This window comes from Triticum urartu, chromosome 7 (genome assembly GCF_003073215.2).
Source record: "Triticum urartu cultivar G1812 chromosome 7, Tu2.1, whole genome shotgun sequence".
Taxonomy (NCBI): Eukaryota; Viridiplantae; Streptophyta; class Magnoliopsida; order Poales; family Poaceae; genus Triticum; species Triticum urartu.
Window position 1 is genome coordinate 708,266,229 of NC_053028.1, and position 16,566 is coordinate 708,282,794.

The 16,566-nt window shown below is 47.6% G+C and overlaps 1 pseudogene; it reads right to left on the reverse strand.

Annotated features, from left to right (window-relative positions):
* Positions 1 to 6,861: 6,861 nt before the first annotated feature.
* Positions 6,862 to 16,566, reverse strand: part of LOC125519538 — a 65,560-nt pseudogene continuing 55,855 nt past the window's right edge.

Here is a 16,566-nt window from a genome sequence, read left to right on the forward strand (position 1 = left end):
TGTGATATGATATGGCCAAAGTTGTGATGAATGATGAATGATCTATATGTGATGTATGAGATGTTCATGCTATTGTAATAGGAATCACGACTTGCATGTCGATGAGTATGACAACCGGCAGGAGCCATAGGAGTTGTCTTTATTCTTTTATATGACCTGCGTGTCATCGAGAAACGCCATGTAAATTACTTTACTTTATTGCTAAACGCGTTAGCCATAGTAGTAGAAGTAATAGTTGGCGAGCAACTTCATGGAGACACGATGATGGAGATCATGATGATGGAGATCATGGTGTCAAGCCGGTGACAAGATGATCATGGAGCCCCAAGATGGAGATCAAAGGAGCTATGTGATATTGGCCATATCATGTCACGTTTATTATTTGATTGCATGTGATGTTTATCATGTTTTGCATCTTGTTTACTTAGAACGACGGTAGTAAATAAGATGATCCCTCATAAATAATTTCAAGAAGTGTTCCCCCTAACTTTGCACCGTTGCGACAGTTCGCTGTTTCAAAACACCACGTGATGATCGGGTGTTTTATTCAGACGTTCACATACAACGGGTGTAAGACAGATTTACACATGCAAACACTTAGGTTGACTTGACGAGCCTAGCATGTACAGACATGGCCTGGGAACACAGAAGACCGAAAGGTCGAGCATGAGTCGTATAGAAGATACGATCAACATGAAGATGTTCACCGATGTTGACTGGTCCGTCTCACGTGATGATCGGACACGGCCTAGTTAACTCGGATCATGTAATACTTAGATGACTAGAGGGATGTCTAATCTAAGTGGGAGTTCATTAATAATTTGATTAGATGAACTTAATTATCATGAACTTAGTCTAAAATCTTTGCAATATGTCTTGTAGATCAAATGGCCAACGTAGTCCTCAACTTCAACGCGTTCCTAGAGAAAACCAAGCTGAAAGACGATGGCAGCAACTATACGGACTGGGTCCGGAACCTGAGGATCATCCTCATAGCTGCCAAGAAAGATTATGTCCTACAAGCACCGCTAGGTGAAGCTCCCGTCCCACAGAACCAAGACGTTATGAACGCTTGGCAGACACGTGTTGACGACTACTCCCTTGTTCAGTGCGGCATGCTTTACAGCTTAGAGCCGGGGCTCCAAAAACGTTTTGAGAGACATGGAGCATACGAGATGTTCGAAGAGCTGAAAATGGTTTTTCAAGCTCATGCCCGGATCGAGAGATATGAAGTCTCCGATAAGTTCTTCAGCTGTAAGATGGAGGAAAATAGTTCTGTCAGTGAGCACATACTCACTATGTCTGGGTTGCATAACCGCTTGTCTCAGCTGGGAGTTAATCTCCCGGATGATGCGGTCATTGACAGAATCCTCCAGTCACTTCCACCAAGCTACAAGAGCTTTGTGATGAACTTTAATATGCAGGGGATGCAAAAGACCATTCCTGAGTTGTTCTCAATGCTGAAATCAGCGGAGGTAGAAGTCAAGAAGGAACATCAAGTGTTGATGGTCAATAAAACCACTAAGTTCAAGAAAGGCAAGGGTAAAAAGAACTTCAAGAAGGACGGCAAGGAAGTTGCCGCGCCCGGCAAGCAAGCTGCCGGGAAGAAGCCAAAGAATGGACCCAAGCCCGAGACTGAGTGCTTTTATTGCAAGGGAAGTGGTCACTGGAAGCGGAACTGCCCTAAGTACTTAGCGGATAAGAAGGCCGGCAAAACAAAAGGTATATGTGATATACATGTAATTGATGTGTACCTTACTAGTGCCCGTAGTAGCTCCTGGGTATTTGATACCGGTGCAGTTGCTCACATTTGTAACTCAAAGCAGGGGCTGCGGAATAAGCGGAAACTGGCAAAGGACGAGGTGACGATGCGCGTCAGGAATGGTTCCAAGGTCAATGTGATCGCTGTCGGCACGTTGCCTCTGCATCTCCCTTCGGGATTAGTTTTAAACCTTAATAATTGTTATTTAGTGCCAGCTTTGAGCATGAACATTGTATCGGGATCTCGTTTAATTCGAGATGGCTACTCTTTTAAATCTGAGAATAATGGTTGTTCCATTTTTATGAGAGATATGTTTTATGGTCATGCTCCTATGGTGAATGGTTTATTCTTTATGAATCTCGAACGTGATGCTACACATGTTCATAATGTGAGTACCAAAAGAAGTAAGGTTGATAATGATAGTCCCACATACTTGTGGCACTGCCGCCTTGGTCACATAGGTGTCAAACGCATGAAGAAGCTCCATGCAGATGGACTTTTAGAGTCTCTTGATTATGAATCATTTGACACGTGCGAACCATGCCTTATGGGTAAAATGACCAAGACTCCGTTCTCAGGAACAATGGAGCGAGCAACCGACTTATTGGAAATCATACATACTGATGTGTGCGGTCCAATGAGTGTTGAGGCTCGCGGTGGCTATCGTTATGTTCTCACCCTCACTGATGATTTAAGTAGGTATGGGTATATCTACTTAATGAAACACAAGTCTGAAACCTTTGAAAAGTTCAAGGAATTTCAGAGTGAGGTTGAAAATCAACGTGACAGGAAAATCAAGTTTCTACGATCAGATCGTGGAGGAGAATACTTGAGTCACGAATTTGGCACACACTTAAGAAAATGTGGAATAGTTTCACAACTCACGCCGCCTGGAACACCTCAACGTAACGGTGTGTCCGAACGTCGTAATCGCACTCTATTGGATATGGTGCGGTCTATGATGTCTCTTACTGATTTACCGCTATCTTTTTGGGGCTATGCTTTAGAGACTGCCGCATTCACTTTAAATAGGGCTCCATCGAAATCCGTTGAGACGACACCGTATGAATTATGGTTTGGGAAGAAACCTAAGCTGTCGTTTCTAAAAGTTTGGGGATGCGATGCTTATGTTAAGAAACTTCAACCTGAGAAGCTCGAACCCAAGTCGGAAAAATGCGTCTTCATAGGATACCCTAAAGAAACGATTGGGTATACCTTCTACCTAAGATCCGAAGGCAAGATCTTTGTTGCCAAGAATGGGTCCTTTCTAGAGAAAGAGTTTCTCTCGAAAGAAGTAAGTGGGAGGAAAGTAGAGCTTGATGAAGTATTACCTCTTGAACCGGAAACTGGCGCAACTCAAGAAAATGTTCCTGAGGTGCCTGCACCGACTAGAGAGGAAGTTAATGATAATGATCAAGATACTTCTGATCAAGCTCCTACTGAAATTCGAAGGTCCACAAGGACACGTTCCGCACCAGAGTGGTACGGCAACCCTGTCTTGGAGATCATGTTGTTAGACAACGGTGAACCTTCGAACTATGAAGAAGCGGTGGCGGGCCCGGATTCCGACAAATGGCTAGAAGCCATGAAATCCGAGATAGGATCCATGTATGAAAACGAAGTATGGACTTTGACTGACTTGCCCGTTGAACGGCGAGCCATAGAAAATAAATGGATCTTTAAGAAGAAGACAGACGCGGATGGTAATGTAACCGTCTATAAAGCTCGGCTTGTCGCTAAAGGTTATCGACAAGTTCAAGGGGTTGACTACGATGAGACTTTCTCACCGGTAGCGAAGCTGAAGTCCGTCCGAATCATGTTAGCGATTGCCGCATTCTATGATTATGAGATATGGCAAATGGACGTCAAAACGGCATTCCTTAATGGTTTCCTTAAGGAGGAATTGTATATGATGCAGCCGGAAGGTTTTGTCGATCCTGAGAATGCTGACAAGGTGTGCAAGCTCCAACGCTCGATTTATGGGCTGGTGCAAGCATCTCGGAGTTGGAACATTCGCTTTGATGAGATGATCAAAGCGTTTGGGTTCACGCAGACTTATGGAGAAGCCTGTGTTTACAAGAAAGTGAGTGGGAGCTCTGTAGCATTTCTCATATTATATGTAGATGACATACTTTTGATGGGAAATGATATAGAACTCTTGGACAGCATCAAGGCCTACTTGAATAAAAGTTTTTCAATGAAGGACCTTGGAGAAGCTGCTTATATATTAGGCATCAAAATCTATAGAGATAGATCGAGACGCCTCATAGGTCTTTCACAAAGCATATACCTTGATAAGATATTGAAGAAGTTCAATATGGATCAGTCTAAGAAGGGGTTCTTGCCTGTGTTGCAAGGTATGAAATTGAGCTCAGCTCAATGTCCGACCACGGCAGAAGAAATAGAAGAGATGAGTATCATCCCCTATGCCTCAGCCATAGGTTCTATTATGTATGCCATGCTGTGTACCAGACCTGATGTAAACCTTGCCGTAAGTTTGGTAGGAAGGTACCAAAGTAATCCCGGCAAGGAACACTGGACAGCGGTCAAGAATATCCTGAAGTACCTGAAAAGGACTAAGGAAATGTTTCTCGTTTATGGAGGTGACGAAGAGCTCGTCGTAAAGGGTTACGTCGACGCTAGCTTCGACACAGATCTGGATGACTCTAAGTCACAAACCGGATACGTGTATATTTTGAATGGTGGGGCAGTAAGCTGGTGCAGTTGCAAGCAAAGCGTCATGGCGGGATCTACATGTGAAGCGGAGTACATGGCAACCTCAGAGGCAGCACATGAAGCAATATGGGTGAAGGAGTTCATCACCGACCTAGGAGTCATACCCAATGCGTCGGGGCCGATCAAGCTCTTCTGTGACAACACTGGAGCTATTGCTCTTGCCAAGGAGCCCAGGTTTCACAAGAAGACAAGGCACATCAAGCGTCGCTTCAACTCCATTCGTGAAAATGTTCAAGATGGAGACATAGAAATTTGTAAAGTGCACACGGACCTGAATGTAGCAGATCCGTTGACTAAACCTCTCCCTAGAGCAAAACATGATCAACACCAGAATTCCATGGGTGTTCGATTGATCACAATGTAACTAGATTATTGACTCTAGTGCAAGTGGGAGACTGTTGGAAATATGCCCTAGAGGCAATAATAAAAGCATTATTATTATATTTCCTTGTTCATGATAATTGTCTTTATTCATGCTATAATTGTGTTATCCGGAAATCGTAATACATGTGTGAATAACAGACACCAACATGTCCCTAGTGAGCCTCTAGTTGACTAGCTCGTTGATCAATAGATAGTCATGGTTTCCTGACTATGGACATTAGATGTCATTGGTAATGAGACCACATCATTAGGAGAATGATGTGATGGACAAGACCCAATCCTAAACATAGCACAAGATCGTATAGTTCGTTTGCTAGAGTTTTCCAATGTCAAAGTATCTTTTCCTTAGACCATGAGATCGTGTAACTCCCGGATACCGTAGGAGTGCTTTGGGTATGCCAAACGTCACAACATAACTAGGTGACTATAAAGGTAGACTACGGGTATCTCCGAAAGTGTCTGTTGGGTTACATGGATCAAGACTGGGATTTGTCACTCCGTATGACGGAGAGGTATCACTGGGCCCACTCGGTAATGCATCATCATAATGAGCTCAAAGTGACCAAGTGTCTGGTCACGGGATCATGCATTACGGTACGAGTAAAGTGACTTGCCGGTAACGAGATTGAACGAGGTATTGGGATACCGACGATCGAATCTCGGGCAAGTAACATATCGATAGACAAAGGGAATTGCGTACGGGGTTGATTGAATCCTCGACATCGTGGTTCATCCGATGAGATCATCGTGGAGCATGTGGGAGCCAACATGGGTATCCAGATCCCGCTGTTGGTTATTGACCGGAGAGTCGTCTCGGTCATGTCTGCTTGTCTCCCGAACCCGTAGGGTCTACACACTTAAGGTTCGATGACGCTAGGGTTGTGAAGATATGTATATGCAGTAACCCGAATGTTGTTCGGAGTCCCGGATGAGATCTCGGACGTCACGAGGAGTTCCGGAATGGTCCGGAGGTAAAGAATTATATATAGGAAGTGCTGTTTCGGCCATCGGGACAAGTTTCGAGGTCATCGGTATTGTACCGGGACCACCGGAGGGGTCCCGTGGGCCCACCGGGTGGGGCCACCTGTCCCGGGGGGCCACATGGGCTGTAGGGGTGCGCCTTGGCCTACATGGGCCAAGGGCACCAGCCCTACTAGGCCCATGCGCCTAGGGTTTCCACCAAGGAGGAGTCCAAGTGGTGGAAGGCACCCCGAGGTGCCTTGGGGGGGAGGGAAACCCTCCCCTGGCCGCCGCACCTAGGAGATCAGATCTCCTAGGCTGCGCACCAACCCCCCTAGCACCCCTATATATAGTGGGGGGGAGAGGAGGGATTTCACACCAGCCCCTGGCGCCTCCCTCTCTCCCCGTTACGTCTCCTTCTCGTAGTCTTGGCGAAGCCCTGCTTCTGTGACGCCCTGCATCCACCACCACGCCGTCGTGCTGCTGGATCTTCATCAACCTCTCCTCCCCCCTTGCTGGATCAAGAAGGAGGAGACGTCTCCCGTCCCGTATGTGTGTTGAACGCGGAGGTGCCGTCCGTTCGGCGCTGGTCATCGGTGATTTGGATCACGTCGAGTACGACTACATCATCACCGTTCTTTTGAACGCTTCCGTGCGCCATCTACAAAGGTATGTAGATGCATCCGATGACTCGTTGCTAGATGAACTCCTAGATGATCTTGGTGAAACGAGTAGGAAAATTTTTGTTTTCTGCATCGTTCCCCAACAGGAGGAGCAGCAGGGCAAAGGCCGCAGGCGTGGGCGGCAGCGGGCAGCATCTCCGGTAGGGGCGGGCGCATGCACGGGGCACAGCCGGTGCACGACCAGCGGGACCACAGGCGCGTGGGGGTGCGTCGACCACCGCGACGACCGTGATGAGGGCGCACGGCGACTACCGCTTCGGTCAGAAGAATGGGCGGCGTGGACGACGGCCTGCGGCAGAAATCGAGGGAAGGGAGAGGGGGAGCAGCCGCGGGAGCTCACAGGGGAGGTCGGGGCGACTCGGGGAGGTGCAGGGGTCGGCGAGGGTTGAGGAGGCCCGGCGGGGAGGAGGACGAGGACGGGTCAGCGTCGCGGCGTCGGGGAGCGGAGTCGAGTAGCTTCGGGCGAGGTCCAACAATGGCGAGTGGCGAGGCGACGGCGTCAAGGGCAGGCGTAGGGTCGGGGCACGCCGTGCGGGAGGAGACGGAGAGGCGGGCGTCGATGAGGTGGCGAGGGGCGACGGTGAGGTGGTCGGGGCTCGCTGCCCCGATCTCGATCCAGACGGGATCGGGTGAGGGAGTGGGAGTGGGGAACGAGGAGGAGTGGGGGTCGTGCGGGTGTGGTGGTGGATCGGGCTAGGGTTCGAGGAGGCGTGGGGGGGGGTTAAGCGCGGGGAGAGGTGGGCCGGTCGGGATGGGCTGGCCGACTAGGCCGGGGGGGGGGGGGTCTAGGCCCAGGGGCAGGGGGCCTTTTCACACATTTTTTTGGCTTTCTTTTAAAACTTCTCTGCTTTCTTTTATTTTCAAAAAGCAAAACAGTTTTATAATTTATAAAACTTACACTTAGCATAAGAGTATAACTTAGGCTACTGCCACATTAAGCTTAACATTATAATACATTAGCTTAGCATTTTTTAACTTAAAAAGCATTTAATTTAAATGCTTTAGCCACTGTTTTAACTAGTTTAGGGCACTTAGACATTTTGGAAAAAAGTTAGTTCACTGCCAATATTATCAAAAGAATAATTGCCACATGATGAACATTTTAGATTTCATGTCTAACAAATATGAATTTTTGACTTTAGATTGGATTTGAATTTGAATTATGATTTGGATCAAGTGAAGATTAGCAACAGTAACATGATGACATGGCACCATTAACAGGACATTACTGTAGCATGACACCGTGGGTGTTACAAATCTCCTCCACTATAAGAAATCTCGTCCCGAGATTTAAGTGGGGAAGTAAAGAGCAACTTCGGGAGAACTGACCCTTATAGGGTTGATTATCTGGTGAACAATTCAGGGAATGAGGTAGAAATATCTCTCGAGTTGAAACTTAATAAAACATCAAGAGCAAAGTATGAAGGTACAATAGGAAGTTTCAAGCGAAGGGATGAACGATTGGTACTTGAACAGAGTGTGAGAAAGGGGTTCAGAGCATCGGAATAGATCATCTCTCGAAAGGTGGCTCGTGACATGATATGAAGCCAAATGCAAGAATATTTCAGAATCGAAGATATACAGGAGAGTCAGGTTCCGATCCTGTGGAACTGTGGGTTATGGGCCCACCATGTGGGTTAAAATAGAAAGGGGGCCGATAGCAAGGCATGTCAGGTGATAGACTGTCAGGTATGTTGCCAACAACGTTGGTACCAAGGGAGAGGGACGAAGAGAACTATTTTCCTGCTCGTTGAACGAGGAGGACCAATAGGCAAAGTTCTCGTCCATTGGTGGTTACCGGAATGTCATCAACAACAGTAACAGAGTCTCACTGACAAGGTTGTACAACAGAGTGTTTTATAAGCAGGGAATTATTTCTGCTTATATCATATATATCACAAGAAGGGTTAAACAAACCAATGAAAAGGAAAAGTGATTATCAGATTTAAACAGAACAATGGAAAGGAAAAAATGTGTTTGCACACAAGAATTTAGTGTATATCCTTCCCAAGGAAAGGCGGGGCATGATATACATGATAGGACAGCAAGTTCAAAAGTATTTAGACAAAGGGGCGAGGGAAGAATCATGATATTATCCACACCACGATGTTGGAATAATAAATCAAGAAACATTGCGCTTCCAATGTTCTTGTTGATATACAGAGTACCATAGTCCTGCTTCGAGGTAGCAATAACATGTTGTTTCAAGCAAGATTGAATCTGCAGGTCACAAGAAGTACAAAGGGACAATTCCAAGAATGTCAAGGAATGTAAGATATAATCAAAACATGACCAAGTCTATATTGGCAGGAAGTCAAGGATGGTGTCGATGACAACACGAATCATCGACAGGCAAGGATGGTATTTCTCCTCAAGAATTCGATTGATATCTTGGAACAAGATAGTATATTGATGGTGATCATGACCAATTTTGTCGAGAGGCTCTATGAAGATGCCATCGAGCAGCAATGGCATCAAGCAAAAGGAATGATGAAGCAAAGGATATTGGAACCATGTATATGGCACAAGCTTGGATTCAAGCTTGTTGTTCAAGGTGGAATGATAAGATGAGGAAGATCGATGTAAGCTTCGCTCATCGTCGAAAAGTTGTGCTCCAGGAATAAGGACCAGGTAGCACAGTTAAAATTAGCACGATAATGATATAACCGATTAGGCTAGGAATGACTTGAGGGATTATTAAACTCGTAAGCAACGAAAATTACTTAGAGTTATTGAATCGGAGTGCGGAATCGATTCACTTATCGGTGTTCTCAAGTGACTAACAACTCAAAACCCGAAGGAAATCTGAAATCAGTGAGAAGCAATATTAGAAGAGACTTATAGAAAGAAACACAGTTCTTTGGTATTCTCGAGATACCGGAGGGTAATAATCGAAGGAAGATCAAAACAGAGGTTGCGGAGATGTACTGATCTGCAGAAGGCAAGTACTTTAACTCGTCTGAGAAATGGGATCAAAGGGGAACACTCATGGTCAGAACCACGGTTGCAAAGGATCAAGTCCCAGATATAAGATGATCTTATACCATGGGGACAATTAATTTTAAGAGAAGCTTCCATGATAAGATCTACATCGTGTCCATGGGCATGAACACAAAGTTCAAGGTCGACTCCCACTTCTTCAGTGCATATCATTTCATTTACTTCTCGCTTTTGATGAGGTTGTAGTGTTGAAATGTTATCTGGCTAAACACCAGAAGAGTAAGACTCGTTAAAACTCTCGGGTTCAAACGGATTAGGGGAGGCATAGGTTCAACCCATAGGGGCGGCTTAGGAACCTATTCCACAAACTTCAGAAGTAAACAACACAAGCTCGAAAGAAGAGCATGGTTGACAAAAGGAGATGATACAATTTACCAAAGGCATTATGTATGTGGGAAAGGACTTCACGAGGTTCTTTTAATATGAAGGACACTGTCGGATGATAATCCAATAATGGATCCGGTGATCCACAACGGAGCTGATGTGAGTATCGATATTCAATCAGAAGAAGAAATAATGTAGAGGTGTCGGATTTTGGAAATATCTGATAATTCCAAAGCTTAAATGCAAAGGAATTATGATTTCCAATTCGGGGGATCAGAAGCAGACGCGTGATCAAGGATGGATAAGTAGAATAGACCTAGAGGCACAATCGATGATAAAAAGATTGGTCGAGAACTAGCTCATGTTCAAAATGACGTCTGAGCTGGAAGGATGAATTCTAGGATCTGATTGAGGATTGCGAGCATTCGCAACATATTGTATCAACGGACTCAAAATGATAAAGACAAAGGATGAAAATAATATTACTAGACTTATGGTATTGACCATAATGCAAGCAAGCAAGAAATTCAAGAACAAAAGGCTGTTGAGGATTTTCACAAGAACGAATGGTATTACGAAGATTTTGTGAAGTACATGAATCAAATGAGGATGAGCGGACACTCGATAGGTGCACAAAGTTATCTGTAGGGGTATTCAGATGACAAGGAACTGCAAGGCAGTAAGCTCAAAGGATTCTCGGAAAAAGGAGAGTAGTTCAGGGCATCTTGTAATAACAAGATCAAGGGGATAGAATGTAAGATTGGCAAGTGTGTGTAGTTATTTATAAGGATATTTCGCTGGTAGGGAATTGCAAAGGCAACAGGCACAAAGTCTCGAGATACTATCATAGAATATCTTCGGAATCTTCTGATGCAGCAGGCGATCATCTGAAATAAGGGGGCTCTCCGGGCGGATGTGATCACGAGATCCTAATTTTCGAGTTAGTAAAACCTTCTAACCCGAATAGAAGAGAGATCAGAGTCCTAGAGTATAGACGAGGAGTAAAAGATCCTAATACCTCCCAATGGCGACGTGGGGCCGTAAGCCACATAGCCATGTTAGTAAAACAATTTTCACGGACTAGACTCAACTTCGGCCAAGGAGTTTGGAAGGGGATTCCTACAGGCAGTCGGCTCTGATACCAACTTGTGACGCCCTCGATTCAATCGTACACTAATCATACACGCAAATGTGTACGATCAAGATCAAGGACTCACAGAAAGATATCACAACACAACTCTAGACACAAATTAAAATAATACAAGCTTTATATTACAAGCCAGGGGCCTCGAGGGCTCGAATACATAAGCTTGAATACACAAGAGTCAGCGGAAGCAAGAATATCTGAGTACAGACATGAGTTAGACAAGTTCGCCTTAAGAAGGCTAGCACAAAAGCAACAACGATCGAAAAGGCAAGGTCTCCTGCCTGGGAGCCTCCTAACTACTCCTAGTCGTCTGCGGTCTTCACGTAGTAGTAGGCATCCTCCGGGTAGTAGTAGTCTTCAGTGGCGTCATCTGGCTCCTGGGATCCGTCATCTGGTCGCAACAACCGGGTATAGGGGAAAAAGAGGTAGCAAAGCAACCGTGAGTACTCATCCAAAGTACTCGCAAGACTTACATCAAATCTAAACCAAGTATGCATCTGTATCAAAGGAGATGGGCTGTATCTGTGGACTAAACTGTAGAATGCCAGAAGGGAAGGGGAAAGCCTAGCCTATCGAAGACTAGCATCTTCTGGAAACCACCATCTTGCAGCAACATGAGGGAGTAGAGTAGCATAAAGTAAAGTAGCAGTAATGTTATCAACCTCGGCCAGAGATCCTTTCTCGACTCCCTGCGAGAAAGCAATCCCAGAGCCATACTATCCAGTTATCATCACAATCCAATTCTCATCACCATGTCTCACCTCAAGTATCCAGTTCTAGTTGTATCGATCGGGATACAACTCCAAGTGTCCGTTACGGTAGGACAGGCTATCGATAGATGTTTTCTTCCCTGTAGGGGTGCACCAACTTACCCACCACGCTCAATTAACTCCGGCCGGACACACTTTCCTGGGTCATGCCCGGCCTCGGCCAAACAATACGCCGCAACCCGACCTAGGCTTAAAAGAGAGGCCAACACGCCGGACTAAACCTATGCCCCCAGGGGTCATGGGCCATCTCCCCGGGAACTCCTGCACGTTGCGAACGTGGCCGGTGAGCAGACCTAGCTACCTCCTTCAACAAGGTAGGTGCTTTCCAGTCCAACCCGGCACGCGCCGCTCAGTCGCTGACGTCTATTAAGCTTCGGCTGATGTATACGATGCAGAACGCCCATACTATGCCCACGTGATGGTTAGTGCTATCAGGCCAGAGGCCCCTCGGATCAAATATCCAAATCGTAGTGGATTAGGAACGCGCGGTAGCGAGCAGAGACTCACGATCGATGTGACCCCGTCGCCCCGTCTCGAGTACTTGCGACAAGGGCTAAGAATTCCCGACCACGCCTCGTAAGTATCTCGCGAGCACCTTCGAGGTCAACCCAACTCCACATCACTCGCAATTAAGCTTGCGCGGGTACCATTCAGGGTCAACCCGTCTTTAGTCACATGGTTCAGTGCAAAGTCATAGTAACCATAGTAACTGTGTGTCTAACAACAAGGGGAAAACCCGAGGAATCACCCCAGGTGAATTCCACTCGATGTTGTCATCAAGGTGAACGTAAGAGGATCCACCCTCGAGGTTCATGTTTGATGGGTTGCACGATAGAGCCGTAACGGAAGTGGTTAAGGAGGAAATCACCCTCGATGACCTCGACCATAAAGCTACACTACGGAGATCTCATCAGGAGTGATGTAAGAGGTTCCACCCTCGACACTCGATGGTAACTCTGCAGATTCGTACAACTAAGGGGGGGGGGGTGATGTGCGGTGTCGGGGCCTGGGCGTCGATCACGTTGATCAAGTCATCGAACATAAAGCGGGGCAACTGGGACAAGGTGGGGGTCACTGATGGATCACTAACCATCCTATACTAAGAAGTTTAGGATAAGCAGGTAAGGTATGAAAGCAGGTAACAACAACAGGCTATGCATCAGAGTAGGATCATACAGAAAACAGTAGCAGTTCTAATGCAAGCATGAGAGGGAAAGAAATGGGCGATATCGGAATGCTCAAGGGGGGCTTGCTTGCCTGGAAGCTCTGTAGAAAAGGAAGAAGTGTCGTCGTCGACGTAGTCGGTCACAAGGGCAGCATTGGTCTCGGGGTCTATCGGAGAGAAGAGGGGGAAGAAACAGTAAATATAAAGCAAACATAGCACCACAAAGCATAACAAGGCAAGAAGATGTGCCGGGGGTGACATAATGCGGTAGGAGGTGATACCGGCGAAGGGGGGAAACATCCGGGAAGGTATCCCCGGTGTTTCGCGTTTTCGGACAGTAGAACCGGAGGGGGAAAGTTGCGTGTTTGCTATGCTCGGGACGCGTGGCGGACGAACGGGCTGCGTTCCCGGGTTCGTCTCATCGTTCTGAGCAACTTTCATGTACAAAATTTTTCCATCTGGCCTACGGTTTATTTTATATTAATTTCCAAAGATTTAGCCATATTCTAAAATTATTAAATAACTAATTCGAAAAAATAAACAGAAAAGAGCTAGGTGCACCCGGTGCAGTGCACCAGGGGTTGACAGGTGGGTCAGGTGGCTCAGTTGACCCAGTCAACAAAGACTGGTCAACAGAGTGAATAGTGCATGCAGGTCCCGCATGTCAATGTCACATGTGTTATTTCAGTTTTTAACATCTTTTAGTTAGCTGCAGGGCCCGTATGTAATAGACACATTACGTTAGTTACCTAGTTAAGCCTAAATTAAATTAAGTTAATTAAGTAAGTATTATTTAAAAATTTTTCTATTCTCTTTTTTTTGGGGCGTGGGGCCCGTTCGACAGTGGCACAGAGGCCTTAGCGGGGCGGGCGCCCGAAGGGACGAACCCAGGAGCGCGGGCGAGGCCGCCGAGGCGCGGCGAGGCACCGGCCAGGGCAAGCGCGGGAGGCGCGGCGTGGAGGAGGGCCGCGGGCGGCAGCAGGTGGCGAGGGATGTTGGAAATATGCCCTAGAGGCAATAATAAAAGCATTATTATTATATTTCCTTGTTCATGATAATTGTCTTTATTCATGCTATAATTGTGTTATCCGGAAATCGTAATACATGTGTGAATAACAGACACCAACATGTCCCTAGTGAGCCTCTAGTTGACTAGCTCGTTGATCAATAGATAGTCATGGTTTCCTGACTATGGACATTAGATGTCATTGGTAATGAGATCACATCATTAGGAGAATGATGTGATGGACAAGACCCAATCCTAAACATAGCACAAGATCGTATAGTTCGTTTGCTAGAGTTTTCCAATGTCAAAGTATCTTCTCCTTAGACCATGAGATCGTGTAACTCCCGGATACGTAGGAGTGCTTTGGGTATGCCAAACGTCACAACATAACTAGGTGACTATAAAGGTAGACTACGGGTATCTCCGAAAGTGTCTGTTGGGTTACATGGATCAAGACTGGGATTTGTCACTCCGTATGACGGAGAGGTATCACTGGGCCCACTCGGTAATGCATCATCATAATGAGCTCAAAGTGACCAAGTGTCTGGTCACGGGATCATGCATTACGGTACGAGTAAAGTGACTTGCCGGTAACGAGATTGAACGAGGTATTGGGATACCGACGATCGAATCTCGGGCAAGTAACATATCGATAGACAAAGGGAATTGCGTACGGGGTTGATTGAATCCTCGAAATCGTGGTTCATCCGATGAGATCATCGTGGAGCATGTGGGAGCCAACATGGGTATCCAGATCCCACTGTTGGTTATTGACCGGAGAGTCGTCTCGGTCATGTCTGCTTGTCTCCCGAACCCGTAGGGTCTACACACTTAAGGTTCGATGACGCTAGGGTTGTGAAGATATGTATATGCAGTAACCCGAATGTTGTTCGGAGTCCCGGATGAGATCCCGGGCGTCACGAGGAGTTCCGGAATGGTCCGGAGGTAAAGAATTATATATAGGAAGTGCTGTTTCGGCCATCGGGACAAGTTTCGGGGTCATCGGTATTGTACCGGGACCACCGGAGGGGTCCCGTGGGCCCACCGGGTGGGGCCACCTGTCCCGGGGGGCCACATGGGCTGTAGGGGTGCGCCTTGGCCTACATGGGCCAAGGGCACCAGCCCTACTAGGAGATCAGATCTCCTAGGCTGCGCACCAACCCCCCTGGCACCCCTATATATAGTGGGGGGGAGAGGAGGGATTTCACACCAGCCCCTGGCGCCTCCCTCTCTCCCCGTTACGTCTCCTTCTCGTAGTCTTGGCGAAGCCCTGCTTCTGTGACGTCCTGCATCCACCACCACGCCGTCGTGCTGCTGGATCTTCATCAACCTCTCCTCCCCCCTTGCTGGATCAAGAAGGAGGAGACGTCTCCCGTCCCGTACGTGTGTTGAACGCGGAGGTGCCGTCCGTTCGGCGCTGGTCATCGGTGATTTGGATCACGTCGAGTACGACTACATCATCACCGTTCTTTTGAACGCTTCCGTGCGCCATCTACAAAGGTATGTAGATGCATCCGATGACTCGTTGCTAGATGAACTCCTAGATGCTCTTGGTGAAACGAGTAGGAAATTTTTTGTTTTCTGCAACGTTCCCCAACAGAGGAGCAGCAGGGCAAAGGCCGCAGGCGTGGGCGGCAGCGGGCAGCATCTCCGGTAGGGGCGGGCGCATGCACGGGGCACAGCCGGTGCACGACCAGCGGGACCACAGGCGCGTGGGGGTGCGTCGACCACCGCGACGACCGTGATGAGGGCGCACGGCGACTACCGCTTCGGTCAGAAGAATGGGCGGCGTGGACGACGGCCTGCGGCAGAAATCGAGGGAAGGGAGAGGGGGAGCAGCCGCGGGAGCTCACAGGGGAGGTCGGGGCGACTCGGGGAGGTGCAGGGGTCGGCGAGGGTTGAGGAGGCCCGCGGGGAGGAGGACGAGGACGGGGCGTCAGCGTCGCGGCGTCGGGGACGCGGAGTCGAGTAGCTTCGGGCGAGGTCCAACAATGGCGAGCGGCGAGGCGACGGCGTCAAGGGCAGGCGTAGGGTCAGGGCGCGCCGTGCGGGAGGAGACGGAGAGGCGGGCGTCGATGAGGTGGCGAGGGGCGACGGCGAGGTGGTCGGGGCTCGCTGCCCCGATCTCGATCCAGACGGGATCGGGTGAGGAAGGGGGAGTGGGGAACGAGGAGGAGTGGGGGTCGTGCGGGTGTGGTGGTGGATCGGGCTAGGGTTCGAGGAGGCGTGGGGGGGGGGGGTTAAGCGGGGAGAGGTGGGCCGGCCGAGATGGGCTGGCCGACTGGGCCGGGGGGGGTCTAGGCCCAGGGGCAGTGGGCCTTTTCACACATTTTTTTGGCTTTCTTTTAAAACTTCTCTGCTTTCTTTTATTTTCAAAAAGCAAAACAGTTTTATAATTTATAAAACTTACACTTAGCATAAGAGTATAACTTAGGCTACTGCCACATTAAGCTTAACATTATAATACATTAGCTTAGCATTTTTTAACTTAAAAAGCATTTAATTTAAATGCTTTAGCCACTGTTTTAACTAGTTTAGGGCACTTAGACATTTTGGAAAAAAGTTAGTTCACTGCCAATATTATCAAAAGAATAATTGCCACATGATGAACATTTTAGATTTCATGTCT